Source organism: Theobroma cacao, chromosome 6, assembly GCF_053813885.1.
Source record: "Theobroma cacao isolate CCN51 chromosome 6, ASM5381388v1, whole genome shotgun sequence".
NCBI lineage: Eukaryota > Viridiplantae > Streptophyta > Magnoliopsida > Malvales > Malvaceae > Theobroma > Theobroma cacao.
This window is the reverse complement of record NC_142644.1, coordinates 7016095-7031019: the sequence shown is the minus strand read 5'-3', so window position 1 is coordinate 7031019 and position 14925 is coordinate 7016095. Positions and strand designations below refer to the sequence as shown.

Below are 14925 nucleotides of genomic sequence, written 5' to 3'. Positions count from 1 at the left end.
GAAGGTTTATGCTGCATATTTTAATATTAACATCATACAAATCAAATTATTCATTTAATCAAAATTTGTGAAAAGATGCTAAATGAAACTTAAAATGACTTAAAACTGCTTGAGTTCACTTGAATTCGAAATGACTTGAATTTAAAAAAATTTGAGCATGAAGTGACCTAAACTAGAGACAACTTGAGCTCAAAACGATCCAAACTCAAAATGATATTGAAATTCTAAGACGACCCAATCTTCAAATATTTGAATTCTAAGTGAACTTGAACTTGAAATGGTGCTAATACAAAATGATACATCCACATAGACACTTCTGTCACGACCCAAAACTCCTATCAAGCCCGTGACAACCGTCGCGACGTTCCGATAGGCACTCATTACCCCGAATACCGATCGAAACCCTGCAAGGCTTAGCATCAGCTTCCGCATCTCCCTAGTGAGCGACAGTTATTAAATCTCACATTTCAAAAAAATCATAAGTCATTTCCAAATCAAAACAATAAAATATTACTTTCTGGCTCACAGGGGCATTTTCGTCATTTTTTTTCAAAAATATCGAAACTCGTCATAAACATGGTGTAAAAGCTAAATATGTTCATACATACTTTAAATCAAATAACTAAAGTATAAAATTACTTTTACAATGACACGTGGGCCCCCAACTAACTAAGAAGATGTAGGGCTATGAACCCTTACTTTCTAGGATGCAACTCCGAGATTAATTCTCGTCTTAATCAACTATCACCAAATTATCCTGAGCCTGAAAAATGGATAGGAAGAGGGGTGAGATTATGATTACATAATCCCAGTGAGTAAACAATTACCATTAAAAGCATCTAAAGCCGAGTAGATGGAGACAATATAAAAACGTTATATCTCAATAATGTTCATAACACAAAATTCGTTTCAATCTATACCAAACAATTTCTTTTCATCAAAATTTCCCGGTTTATGAATTTCTTAAACTTGGCCCATGCCAGAATCATTCTTGCGGGTACCTTCGTCAAGGTATCCCAGTGAGACCGCCAAGGCTGTTCAATGACCCATACCCATAAACATGTTTTCACATCTGACACACAGCCGTTCCTTGGCATTGGTTGAGTCTCACTTTCACGTGGTGGTCCAAACGTGAGGTGCACTCAAATCTTACCTTAGAAGATACTTCATCCAACATCTCCTCCTGAAGGTAATTATATAATTGGGTTACCGTACCCCTCTCATAGGCAGTCCACGAAAACCCCCACCACTGCAGTGACCGTTTAATATACCACCAGACCCATAAAAATTTCAGTAGCATAATATGACGAATAAAATGTAATCCAGTCTACCGAGACTAATCCAAAACTATTCATATATTTCATGCCAACCCCAAAAATTTAGCCATCATGCTACCATAGTGTCATAAGCCACAATTTCAATAACATATAAAATCATAAATTTCAACACAGTCTCCATAAACTCAATTTTCCCAAAACAATATTTGATTTCAAAACCAATATAAATCTCATTTTTATTAAAAAACATTTTAATTAGAAAACATAATATTTTATAATTTAAACTTACCATTCAATAAAAGTATCAAACAAGTATAATAACTCTAGATATTTAAGGCGATAAGTTGTCCACTCACAGTTCTAGGAGTCGATATACTTCTAACCCCAGTCTTCAAACACAATCTTTGTACTTTTATCAATGTAATTTGCTCACCACCTATCCACAATGTACAATACATAATTCACCACATTAATGCTCGACCATTATCAAGTCAATTCAGGCTCGGTGTATATGCATGATATGACATGCAACTTATTCCGACTACCGCTTAAATGCAGTACTGACCTAATTTGGCCTATTACCCGATTAAATTACTAACGCGTCCAATTTAATCCCAAATTAATTCTTTTTAGTTTTTATACCTCAATTGCACCCAAATTGACTTAATGTTCCTCAGTGTGGTGCAAATTATCAGTCTCGATAGCAAATTATGAAAATACTCCTAGTGGGTAAAAATTCATATTTTTGCTCCGAAAATTCTCATTATTTTTCTAGGCTCATAATTCATCATTATTCATCATAATTCCTCAAATAAACATCAAGATCAGCAGCCAATATTCCCCTAGAAAATTCAGCCAATAATGGTAATGGAGGAAAATGAATTCTTTTCTTGTTGTTTTGTTTCTAAATATGCTAAACTAACTTAAAACACTAACATAACTTAAAATCAAATTAATCTAACTTCATTCTCTCTCCATACCCATTTGGGCAGCCATGAATTCACCATGAAAACATGAAATCTAACCATGAAAAATAAGGAGAAAAGCATGGGAAAGGTAGATCACAAGTCAAAATCAAGAAATTTTACCTTTTGTCACTTGTTTCTTTGAATTTTCACCAATTTTCCCTTGAATTTCTCCACCTAGGTTTTTGTTTTTCTTTTCCCCTTTGTTTTCTTGCTATGGCCGGCCAAAATGAAGAGAAAATGGTGGTGTGGGCTGATTTTTATAGTTAAATAATATAATAATCTAAACTTGCCACATGTCACTATATTATTAGTCTATTTTTTTAAATTCTTATCTTTTAAGCTTTAAACCTCCACCACACATTATTCCTGCAAATATCCATAACTTAGATAAAATTCTCAGACTTATCCAAAGTCTTGGTGAAGTAATTTTTGAAATTTACACTTTTGCTCCCGTAAAAGTCAAAAATTACATTTTTACCCTAAAAACTGAAAAATTGCCCATAGACATATTTTTCATCCCTTATACTCATACCATTCTCCAATTTGTCAAATGTGATCTAAATTCTCTCAAAATCTCAAATTTTGTCCGCGATTAGAAAAATTACGATTTTACCCCTACACTCCAAAAATCCCCAGAATTAAACTTTTTCACTTCTAAACCTCAAAATCATACTCCAATAAGTCAAATGGACCAAAAAAATCTTTTCTAAAAATTTCCATTTTGTCTCCAAGTGGCAAATGACCATTTTGCCCCTAGATAGTGAAAATTCCAATTTGACTCCAAATTGATCCTCGAACTCCGAATTACCATTTTGAGTCATCCTTGAATTGTGAAACTCTTAATTTCACCTTAAAATTCCTATTTGAACTAGTTGAGGCTTAATCGACTTAATGATACGATTAGGGGCAATATCGTCTTTTAACGATTTCTCAAACTTCCTAAATATGTAACCATTCTATTGAGCATGTAAATGACGTCGTAATTATTTTATAAAATAGGGTTTGACAACTTCAGTCAGTCCGAATCTATCCAAAGCCACCCGTTTGACACCTTGTCTTATATAGTCTAACCCAAATTAGTAATATTTTTTAATTAACAAATTGACTTTTAATTTCTAATTGTTTTGTGTAGAACAATTTTCTGTTGAAAAAGTTTCAGCAATACATTCATCATTTATCATTCGTTTCATTAAATTTTTAGATAAAATTAATATTTGAATTTTTCTTTTTATATTTTGAGAAAAGGGAGATTCAAAATTTATTTATTTTTTTTGAATACAGAAATCATATATCGACCATTGAGTCAAAGATATATTAAATTTCATGATAAAATTAACAACTAGCTATGTTTTCCCCACAGCAAGTCATATGTGTTGTGCTAATTAAAACACAAGACAATGCCCATGTTAAGTTGTTGGTCATCATTAAAGATTGGTAATTCCATGGTAAATGGCAATAAGGGTGTGAGGCACCGGCCATCCTCAAAATCTTCCAATTCCGTTTGTCAATAGCAATATAGACTTTCACCCAAATTATATACAGGCGACAACGACTGAGTCTTGTAGCCATTTCCTCTTCACCAGCCTCAAGTTCTATTCTTTTCCCATAGGTGAAACCCTTAAATTAAAACTTTCAAGGATGATTTGATTAGGCAGGCCAAACTCAGTGATGATCTCTTCCCTTTGTTGGCCATTGTTTTTCTCTTTTTATTTTAGTAAAATAGATTATCTTTTGCTTCAATACCTTCATAATTTTATTTTGGAATTGGAGGAAGAGGGATTAGAACTTCCTCTTTAATCAAGGAGATCATGTATCAATCAATGAACCAAATGCTTGAATAGAAAAACCCTTACAATTTTTACTGTGTAACCAAAGATTAAATGCATAAGAAAAAAAAAAGCTTAGTATAAATACACATATCTTTGCTCCAATACCTCCATGAACTCGAAAGCAATTGCAGCATGAGGTCCATCTCTGATATCCATTACTACCTTTTATGCTTCCTCCTATGGCTTTCGTCTGCTTTCCTTATTCGGTTGTTCATCTCCAACAAACCAAGAAAATCAAGCAGCACCCTACACCGTCTTCCAAGCCCACCATCCCTCCCAATAATAGGCCATCTCCGCCATCTCAGGTCATTAATATTACATAAAGCCTTCCACAACCTCTTCAGCAAATACGGCCCACTACTCTATCTCGGCTTTGGCTCTTATAGCTGCCTTCTCGTTTCACCACCCTCTACGGCAGAATAAATCTTCAAGACCCAGGATGTTAACTTTGCAGCTCGCCCGCTATCTCCTTTGGATGACAACTTAATCTTTGGAAACACTGGCTTCATCTCCGCTCCCTAGGGAGACTATTGGAGGTTCATGAAGAAACTTAGCGTCACTGAGTTGCTTGGAACACGACAGATTGAAAGATCTCGCACTGTTCGGCACCAAGAAATTGCAATGTTTTTGCGTAAAATGATTCAAAGTGCTAGGAAAACTGAGGTTGTTGACGTAGGCGCTGAGCTCATGAAGCTTACAAATAATGTTATTTGCAGGTTAGTGATTTATTTTATAAGACATTAAAATTTAACGTGATGCATAACGACCTATGCCCTCCTGATAGATTTTTCTGAAAATTTGACACCTGCAGGGTGGTGGCCAGTACGAGCTGTTCCGAGGAAGATAATGAGGCAAAGAGGATTAAAGAGCTTTTGGAAAGGTCTGCTGAGCTAATCGGGAAAATGAGTTTTGCTAATTCGTTGGGACCATTGAAGAAATTTGGGTTTTGGTTATATAGAAAAGAAGCAAAGGACTTGAATGCAAGGCATGATGAGTTGATGGAGAAGCTATTGAGGAAGCATGAAGAGAAAGCAGAGAACAATGGAGGTGATATTGATAGAGATGCTAATAAGGATTTTGTAAAAAATTATTTTTTTTCAAAAAATAAAAAAATAAATTATTTGGGCAGGATCAATTAAGGCCTCGTAAAAAAGAGAATATGTATTTGGATCCTCTTCTATAAATTTTGAATACAAACCCTAAAAACTCAATACTAATAATGATCCTAACAAAAATGAAATCAATATAATTCTAAAATGAACAGATCAATCAAAAGTCTCTTAACAAAAGTAACAATAGAAGCAATCAATGTATTTATATATTCAAGTTCAATATTCAAAGAAATGACATTTTTATAAAATGGATTAAATGAACAAAAAATGAAAGAGGAAAATTTGAAAACAAAAACAAAGATTGAATCTTTTGAACTTGTTTTTTGTTTAGATTTAGAAGAGTGAAGAATTGGGGGAGGAATCTCTATCACTTCAAGCTGATGAAGGAACTGGAATTTAAAGAAGAAAACACTTTCTTTCTTGTTTAGATAGTGAGAAAGAGAGAGAGGAAGTGAAAGAAAAGTTGAAAAGAAACCCAAATGTTGAAATATTTTTTTAATTAAACAAATAAAATACAAAAGACTTTAAATAAAGGTTGTTATTGTTTGTTTACAAGAAACTAACTGAAACTTTAACACCGTTAGTCCTTTTAGGAATAGAACTAAAATACAAGGGTTTGTTTGGGGAAAAAATAAGGGTTCTTTTTTCAAATGGGTCTCATGCATAAGGCGTTTCTGATAATAAATCTCTTTATAATTTTAACTGTTTTTAACCAAGAGAATTAAAATTTGGACAAAATTACTCTTAATGAAACTGACCCATTTATTTGGCTCTACATCTCAACCCAAAACCTATTAACGAGTCATGTTTAGGTCTGCATCTTAAATCAACTCATATTCTTTGAGCTTTCCTCGCCAGACTATTCATCTATGGAGTATTCCTTACCAGAAAGAAAAACATTTAAGTATTTTGAGCATTTATGAGTAGTTTTTGATACACAAAGAAAATCTTTGAGCGTTTTAAGTATTTTTAAGCATTTTGGAGTGATTTTTGATATATAAAGAAAAAGTTTTAAACATTTTGAGCATTCTTTGTCAAATAGGCATATTCGTTAATTATGTTGTTAAATGGAATATGGTGTATCGTTTGAAGTTATTGATCTTGTTAAATGAAATTCAGTAGTTTTTGTGGTTTTTTGGCATTGCATGACTAGTTTTTAGGCATTGTGTGACTGACTTTGGACATTGCGTGACTAGTTTTTAAGTATTGTGTGACTGGTTGATATGGCATTACGTGACTTGTTAGTAAGGCATTGCATGACTTGTTAGTAAGGCATTGCATGACTAGTTAGTAAAGTATTGTGTGACTTAGGTATTGCTTAAAAATTAGTCACGCAATGTCTAAAAACCAGTCATGCAATGCCTAAAACCAATCACGTAATGTCTAAAAACTAGTCACACAGTGATTAAGTCACGCAATACCTAAAAATCAGTCTCACAATACTTAAAAACTAGTCTAATCAATTTTAACTCCTCAACTTTGAAGTTCTATGAATAAACCAATCAATTCAAAAACCTAAAACATATACTTTTTTTTTTTTTTTGCTAAGCCATGAAATTGTGCATTTCATAAAAGATAGGTTACAAAACTCCATAACCCTCCAAAGCAAGATATGTTATTTCAACTCAAAGATAGGTTACAAAAACAAAATATATCCCTTTATATTTTGTAAGGGCCTTGCTCACTCTCCTTACACAAAAACAAAATATATCCCCTTTACAAAATATTCCTTGAACAATTTCAACTCAAAATCACATAAAAAAAATCAAAATCCCTAGCAAACATGCTTAACAATCACCCCAATCTCAAACACAACAAAACTATGAACCACCATAAAACCCATCAAATATGTTTTAACTGTTCCTTCTCCCTAAGCAAAATCGGTGCTTGCAAAGAGTAAAATCACTATTCATCGACCTTGAGAACCCAAAGATCCACTATCTAAAAAAATAAAACTAAATAAGAAAGAGCTTGATGTCATCTCTATGCTTTGGATGGTGAGATAAACAGTATTTGATCAGAGAAAGAAATCAAGATTTAATTTTAAAATTTTTGTCTGGATAGTGGGATAGAGAAAACTGAAGCCATTTTAATTTGTCTAAAATTGTTTAAAAGGTATTGTTTTCCAGTCATGCCAAAAATTGACCAAAAATAATTAAAATTATAAAAAAATGATATTTTTTAAAGGGCTTATGAGTGATTTTTGTGATTTTTTTACGGCTATATTGTACTTGATTGTTTGTTCATTGGGAAGTGAAGCCTTACATGTGTGGCTTCGAATCAATTGTCTAATATTTTTTGGCGCTCGATACCTTATTTTTTTTTATATGTCTTTCATCTGTTTATTTCCTCGGTGTTGTCGACTCGGGTGGAATGTATATTTTCTCTAGAAGTTTCTCACATTGTATATTGCTTGTAGTTTTTTCATTTTCGCTCCTTCGTTTCTTTCTTCTTGTTTGGTTTGATTTTTGAGTGGGTTGGATTTTGTTTTGATCATTTTGGATTTAGGGTTTTTTCATTTTTTTACTGATTTCAGATTATCTATTAGTTTTATATGTGGTTTTCATTGTTTTGTTTTTCTTATTTGGTTTTGGTTTTGAGTGGGTTATATTTTTTTATTTATTTTGTTTTAGGGTTTTTGATTTTCTAGCTAGTTTAGATTTAAATTGGTTGTTTTGGCTTTTCTCGCAGTTTAATTTATTTGCACTAGGTGTTCTAATATAGACTTAGATTTGATTTTTTTACACTTTATTGCAATGCAAATTCCCTTTGTTTTGTGGGTTTATTTTTCTTCGTTTTATTGTGGCTGTTAATTTGATTTTGGATTTTTCTTACTTTTTGTAATACAGCTAAATTGTTGGATATTACTTACTCCTTCATTTTCATTTTGGATTTGATTTAGGCTTTCAAAATGAGCTATTAGGAAATTTGTATAATCAGAACATTTAAAGGTTTATTTATTAGGTTTAGATGGAGGAAGTTTTTAGGGTTTTGATGAGATTTTATTATCTGTTGGGATTTAGGTATTTGTTATTTAAGATTTATTGATTGGTTATTGCATTTTTTGAAATGATTTTTTTTTAATTTTACCAATTTTGTTTCATTGTTGTTTAATATTATTATATATTATTTTGGATCAGCTTTTCCTTTGAGGATTGTCCTTTGTTCTGTCTTGAAGGTGTTTTTTTATTTTGTTTTTTTCTTACTTTCTGTTATCTCCTAGCTTGGAGCAATGTTGCTAGAGATTTATGGAAAGACATTTGCAAAATGTACGTATATTTTCAATTAATTTTATTATATTTTGGCAATTTACTTTCATTTGATTGTTGTATAATGTAATTTTACATGCAGTTATATCATTTCTTTTACATGTTAGCTCAATCTATTTGAATATTATATATAGTCAATCTATCTTTTTTCTTTTTCATTAAACATTTATATGTGTGTGTTTGTGTGTGTGTGTGTATGTATTACTTTTTTTTTTTTAATGTTTTAGGATGTTCATTACTTTATTTTCATGTGCTAATTTTTCTTGGGCAACTTTCTGTATTATTACCCATGTTTGTTATTTAGTGTCTGTCTCTGGATTATTTTCATGTGTTCTTTACTTGATGTTTACCATATGTATTTTTTTCAAATTGTTTTGGAATAAGATCTGTTGTCTATAAATCAACAAAAAAGGAGAGAGTCATTTGTCACAATAAAGTTTATAACTTGGTTTTGTTATTGATTCTTATATGTTTATCAATTTTAGTTTTGTGCACTTTATCTACAAATGTTGGTATTTATGATTTGTTTTTGCAAATCAGGCATTCATTTGTAATTGTAATGTATAATAACTTGCTCAACTTTAGTTTTATGTTTTTCCTTACCTTTTTTTTATTATGTTTAAAAGTTATATATGTTCTTATGAAATGAAAGTGTTCATTCATCTATCACATTTGATTATTCTGTTGGCTCAAAGTAACAATGTTTTGTATTGTTGTTGATAGTCCAAGTTTGGCAAGAACAAAATCCTTCTCACTGTTAAGGAAAGGATTGGTCGTCAAACAAGATCAACAAGCTGCAGTATGACCTTTTGTTCTTTTAGCAATGAGGAGGATGTTTCCTCCAGTCGGAATTTGGACCATTTAATAACAATGCAATCATTGTTAACTCTACACACCCAAATGAATGTCTACAGTTATTTTGCTACTATTTCTACTATTGTTATTTCATCTTTAATGTATACTTACTATTTTTTCTAAATCTTGGCAATTTTTTTTTTGTCATAGTGTTTTGTAAAGCACTAGGTTTTTAGTATGTATATTAATTTTTTTCTTTGTAATTTCTGATAATTTTATGCTATGGTATGTACTGATTTTTTGTCATAAAGTTTTGTAAGCCATATGTTTGTTTATTATTTTTAAATAATGTTTTCTTTTATTATTTTACCCTTAGATTTTTCTTACTGCTTAATATTTATGATGAATTCAAGTTAGCATTTCTTTTTCTATTGGCTTAAAGTAGTAATGTTTTGTATTGTTATTGATGGTTGAATTTTGTTTAGAAATCTTATTGCTTGATACTTGTGATGAATTCATGTTAGCATTTCTTTTTCTATTGGTTTAAACAGCATTGTTTTGTATTATTATTGATGGTTATATTTGGTTTAGAAAAAAAAATCTTTCTCATTGTTAAAGGAAGAATTTGGTTGTTGAACAATATTAATGACCTCAAGTACAACCTTATCTTTTTCCAGCTATGAGAAGGATGTTTACTTTTTACAAAATTTGACTATCCTATGACAATGCAAACATTGCTAACTCAATACAATCAGGTAAATGAATGTATTTATAAATACATTTATAAGTGTAAACTATTAGAATTCTTAAAAAGCTTTGTGCCAAATTTATTAATCTATTGTTTTTTTTACTATTATTTAACCTTTACTGTTGTTGTCTAATTTGTACAACATGTCATATATGTGTTTGAAATTATACTTCCAAAAATTAATTTTGATTTTTGATTTTTTATTAAAAATATTATTGGCTGACAATGCTTTTGGCTAATAGTTCCATGAAATCTTCTTTGCAGATTATTTTAGATTTTAGTCTGTAGAGCTTGAATCAACAACAGTCGCTTACTATAACGTGTGACTTTAATTTTATGTTTTTCTTTACTTTTTTTCTATTTTGTTTAAAAGCTATATATGTTCTTATGCAATGAAAAGTGTTCCTGCATCTATCACATTTGATTATTTTGTTTGCTTAGAGCAGTAATGTTTTGATTTGGACCATCAAATGGTAGTGCAATCATTGTTAACTCAATACAATCAGATGAATGTCTTCCCAGTTATTTTGTTACTCTTTATGATGTTGTTATTTCATCCTTCATCTATGCTTATTGTTTTTTTTTAAAAAAAAAGAGAAAATTGTGAGAAATGGACATTTTGATAAGGTGATTTCATAAATTACCACCCATATAAAGTTATCTATTTTTAGCCAAAAAGAAGCATGAGTAGACCAAAATACCCTTAAAAACATCATTTCAAATTAAGATCTCGATATCTCCCTTCCGCTAGAGAGAGAATAGAAATAAATGCTCAACTGTTTGAGCTCGCTCATCTTTTTCTCTCAGCTCTCTGAGCTGTCTCAACTCTGTCAACTCTCTGTTGAGCACCATAGTCATCGAGCTGTGGTCTATCTCTTGGCATCTGGCCATATTGTCGTAGATTAACAAACACTATAGCAAAGATGACATCAAGGTATGTTATTGGGTTTATTGCTGCAACACTTAAATTTCTGAAACATTTGGTGTAAATTAGAACATGAATTAGAAACATTGCCCAGAGTTGTTGCACGCCATGCATCTATAACATGTGTTAGCATTATTTTAGTGTGTCATGACATTGGTTATTTTAGGATAGTTCATGTAACAAGTCAGTAATTACACTGATTGGCATGTCACACGCCATGGGTATTTTAGGCCAGTTCGTGTAAGGACACAGTAATTATAGTGATTGGCATGTCAACGTTGGCGTATTATCACATTTTACGTTATATGCATGGTATGTTATGACCTTTTATGTTATATGCATGACGTGTTACAACATTTTACGTTATATATATGGTGTGTTACAACATTTTAAGTTACATGCATGGCGTGTTACAACATGACTAACAAATTCTAGAACACGGAATGTCATGTAATGTGTTAAATGATTGACAAATTGTTGTTGTTCTCAAAATTTCAGTGGGGTTCCAATTGTGCGACTTGTGATAAGACACGGTGGTCAGTGGGTGGATGACATTTACAAGGGTGGTGAGTCACGAATGCGGGGGGTTAGGAGTGATTTGTCGTTTGTGAGATTGATGAAGCTGGTTGAAGATGTTATTGGGGTAAACTCATAAATTGACTTAATTGAGTTACATGCATTGATCAATACACCCGGAGAGCTATCACGGCCAATTATCAAGGACGATGAGGACATTGCATTAATTCTACTAGAATAAAGGAATGTTTCGGCTGTCTATGTCAGCATTAAGGGATGCCAAACAAATGTTATGTCACATGAAAAAGCTAAACAACATGGTAATCAACTCAATCAAAATGAGATATACGATGCTTCACATATACCACAGCAGTCAGTCCATAACCCACAACAATGGCAATTGACGTATTCACAAAAGTTTGTGTAGCTCGGTAGATACACGACATTCACAGAATAGTTGGCTACACAATTTTGATCAAGATGTGCATCGAACCAATTAGTTACTTATGTCCAACAAATGCAACGATTGGGTGAAACTGTACAGGATGTAATGGCATTTTCAAATGAGAATGCGACACTTGAGGACAACACTGTGACTTTGGAGGGTGACACTACGACGCTCAAGGATAATACTACATCTGATGAGGGAAATGAGTATTTGTTCCCTGCCGGTGAAGATAGATTTGATGACAATTTAGATGATGGGCCTAATGAATGGCATGATGAGAGTTTAAACGATGTCTGGCTTTATGATAGTGACATTCCAATTTCCAATAATGTTGAAGGTGAAACGAAACCTATTGGAGGTGTTGATGTAGGAGATGTTCAATGTGATGACCCCATATACAATAACCCCATCGCTTATGAGAACGAGATTCGTTCCCTTGGTACATTGCTCCATGACAGTTATCAAGAAAGGAGAAATGCAGGGATATCTCGTACGTGGGTAATTCTAGGTGCAGAAAGGTTCTCCTTCCAAATAATTACAACTAAGAAGTATACATGTGCCGATGATCGCTTATACAAAGGAAGAATATTTTGGGATAAGAGTAAAAAGTCATGTAAAGCTCGTTATAAGGTTGGCTGTAAGGACAAAGCCTGCAAGTTCAGTGTGCGTGCAACGAAGTTACTTGAAGAAGGAGAATATTGGCAAGTTTGGATGTTCCACAAAGTACACACGTGTATTGTCGATGGTTTGCAAGGGCGATTTGCAACCGCGACTGTGAAAGATAATTGGTGAACTTATGTCACACAAACTTCAGGCTAATAGAGTAGCATTGAGACCTAAGAACATAATTGGTGAGATGAGGGTTCAATGGGGATTGGAATGCCTGTATGGTAAGGTCTGGCAAGCGAAGGAATATGTAGAGAGGCTTGTTTTTGGTCCCCCAAATGAGTCATTTCAACTACTACCCTCGTATTTTTATATGTTGGAACAAGAAAATCCCCGTACAATCACTACAGTGGCTACTAATGAGGCAGAAAGATTCAAATATTGTTTTTGGGCATTCAGGACTTTTATTCGGGGGTTTAGGGATGTAATGCATCATATGGTTGCAATTGATGAGAGACATCTGAAAGGCAGGTTCAAGGGTATTCTGTTTGTCGTTGTAATCAAAGATGCGAACGAGTGCGTATATCCAGTTGCGTTTGGCATCGGCCATGTTGAGGACAAAAACTCGTGGACATGGTTTCTTAGCAAGCTACGTGATGTGGTTAGTTGTCTTGAAAACATTATGTTCATTTCTGATCAGCATCTCAGCATTAAGAAAGCAATCTAAAATGCATACTCAGAAGCGCACCACGATTTATGCGTTTACCACTTGAAGAAAAACTTTAAAAACAAGTTCAAACGCGACAACGTTTCTATGATTTTCACCTTTGCTCGAGATTGCTATAAGGTTTTCGATTTCAATAGACATATGAACCAGCTCTAGCAGATTCACGCAAGAGCCCATGTTAACCTTATGAGAATAGGCCTTGAGAGATGGGCATGTGCCTGTTCATCGACAAGGCGATACCAAATGATGACATCTAACATTGCGGAATGTGTTAACTCATGCTTGAAGCATGCAAGACAAATGCCAATCACTGTTTTAATCGAGTTCATCAGAGACATGTTCCGGCGTTGGTTCCATGACCGGTACGAGGAGACTGTCAAGGTGACCATGCCCCTCAACCCTTGGGTTGCCAGGCAGTTGAGCAAACGGTTCAATGATGCACATCGCTTTGTGGTTAAACCTATCAATTGAGTGGAGTTCGAAGTTAAAGACGGGAATATGGACGGACTTGTAAACTTGTCCACGAAGTCGTGTTCATGTTGTGAGTTCTAAACAGATTTACTGCCATGCAGCCATGCCATTGCAGCAATAAGGTCAGAATATCTTTATTTCTTATTTGAACCTTAATTGACATTGTGCTTGAACATTGAGTTCATTATATTTTTCAGTAAATGCAAATGTGAAGCCATTGAATTCTGCGTTGACTACAACAAGACAACCATTTTGGTGGAGGGTTATACGGGGTCCATTTGCCTGGTAAGGCATCCTAGTGAGTGGGACATACCCCCTCATATGAAACAAATTGTTGTCTTGCCACCACCTTGGCAAGGCCAAGCAGGAAGACTTAGGAGGAGAAGGATTCCATCAGCCGGTGAAGGTAGTCGAGCATGGAGATGTTTGCAATGCAAGAGGTACGGGTATAACAGAGAGAATTGCCTATCCCCCTTTGCAGTTCCATCCACAAATCTGGAACCATCTCCAAGTCAATCGGCTCCTCCACGAGTGCGTCGACCAAAAGCATGTTCAAGTTGCAAACAAACCGGTCACACACGCAACAACTGTCCAATACAAAGGACAATGTCTGAAAACGTAAGGTGTTTTGTGGATGAAGATAGCTTGTCGGCCTAACTAAATGTGTAACCCATGTGCAATACCTTTGTCACAATTTGCTCTTGCAGTATCTTACATTCATTCATATTTGGATTTTGTGTTTGTTAGTTTCCTTTTATAGATGAGTCTTTATTTATTTTTATTAATTTTGTAGATATATTATTTGATTATTCATTTCATTTTGTCCGTAGTTTTGAACACTAAATAGACTTGCGAAGTCCCTATACTGTTACCCCCTTTCTTGCATTTTATTACGACTTGTATTAAATAATTAATGATTTAATTTAATTCATTTCTATTTCATTTGATTTAACCTTTTATGTTCTTACGATCAAATCTCTTAAGAGATATAAAATTAATTCATCTAACTGTAGTAGCTTTTTAAATCCTAATATTCAATTTCTTTTTATAATTTTTTAATTACGATGTTTATTTTATCTTATTAATACCTCCAAAAAAACCTTTAAGTGAATCACTTAACAAAATAATAATAATAATATTGTACCAAGGAGTTTACTTCAAAGGATGCAAGTATGGAAAGAGAAAATTTTCGACTAATTAAAAACATATCATATGAAATTTAAGATTAAAACAC

The 14925-nt window shown here is 33.2% G+C and overlaps 1 long non-coding RNA gene across 1 annotated transcript; it reads right to left on the bottom strand.

The window, feature by feature from the left end:
* Positions 1–648: 648 nt before the first annotated feature.
* On the bottom strand, positions 649–2467 carry LOC148762031 (uncharacterized). Its single transcript, XR_016026931.1, has 3 exons — positions 2366–2467; positions 1634–1713; positions 649–763 (listed from the first exon to the last, which is right to left on the bottom strand). It is a non-coding gene; the product is annotated as an uncharacterized LOC148762031 (long non-coding RNA).
* Positions 2468–14925: the final 12458 nt, after the last annotated feature.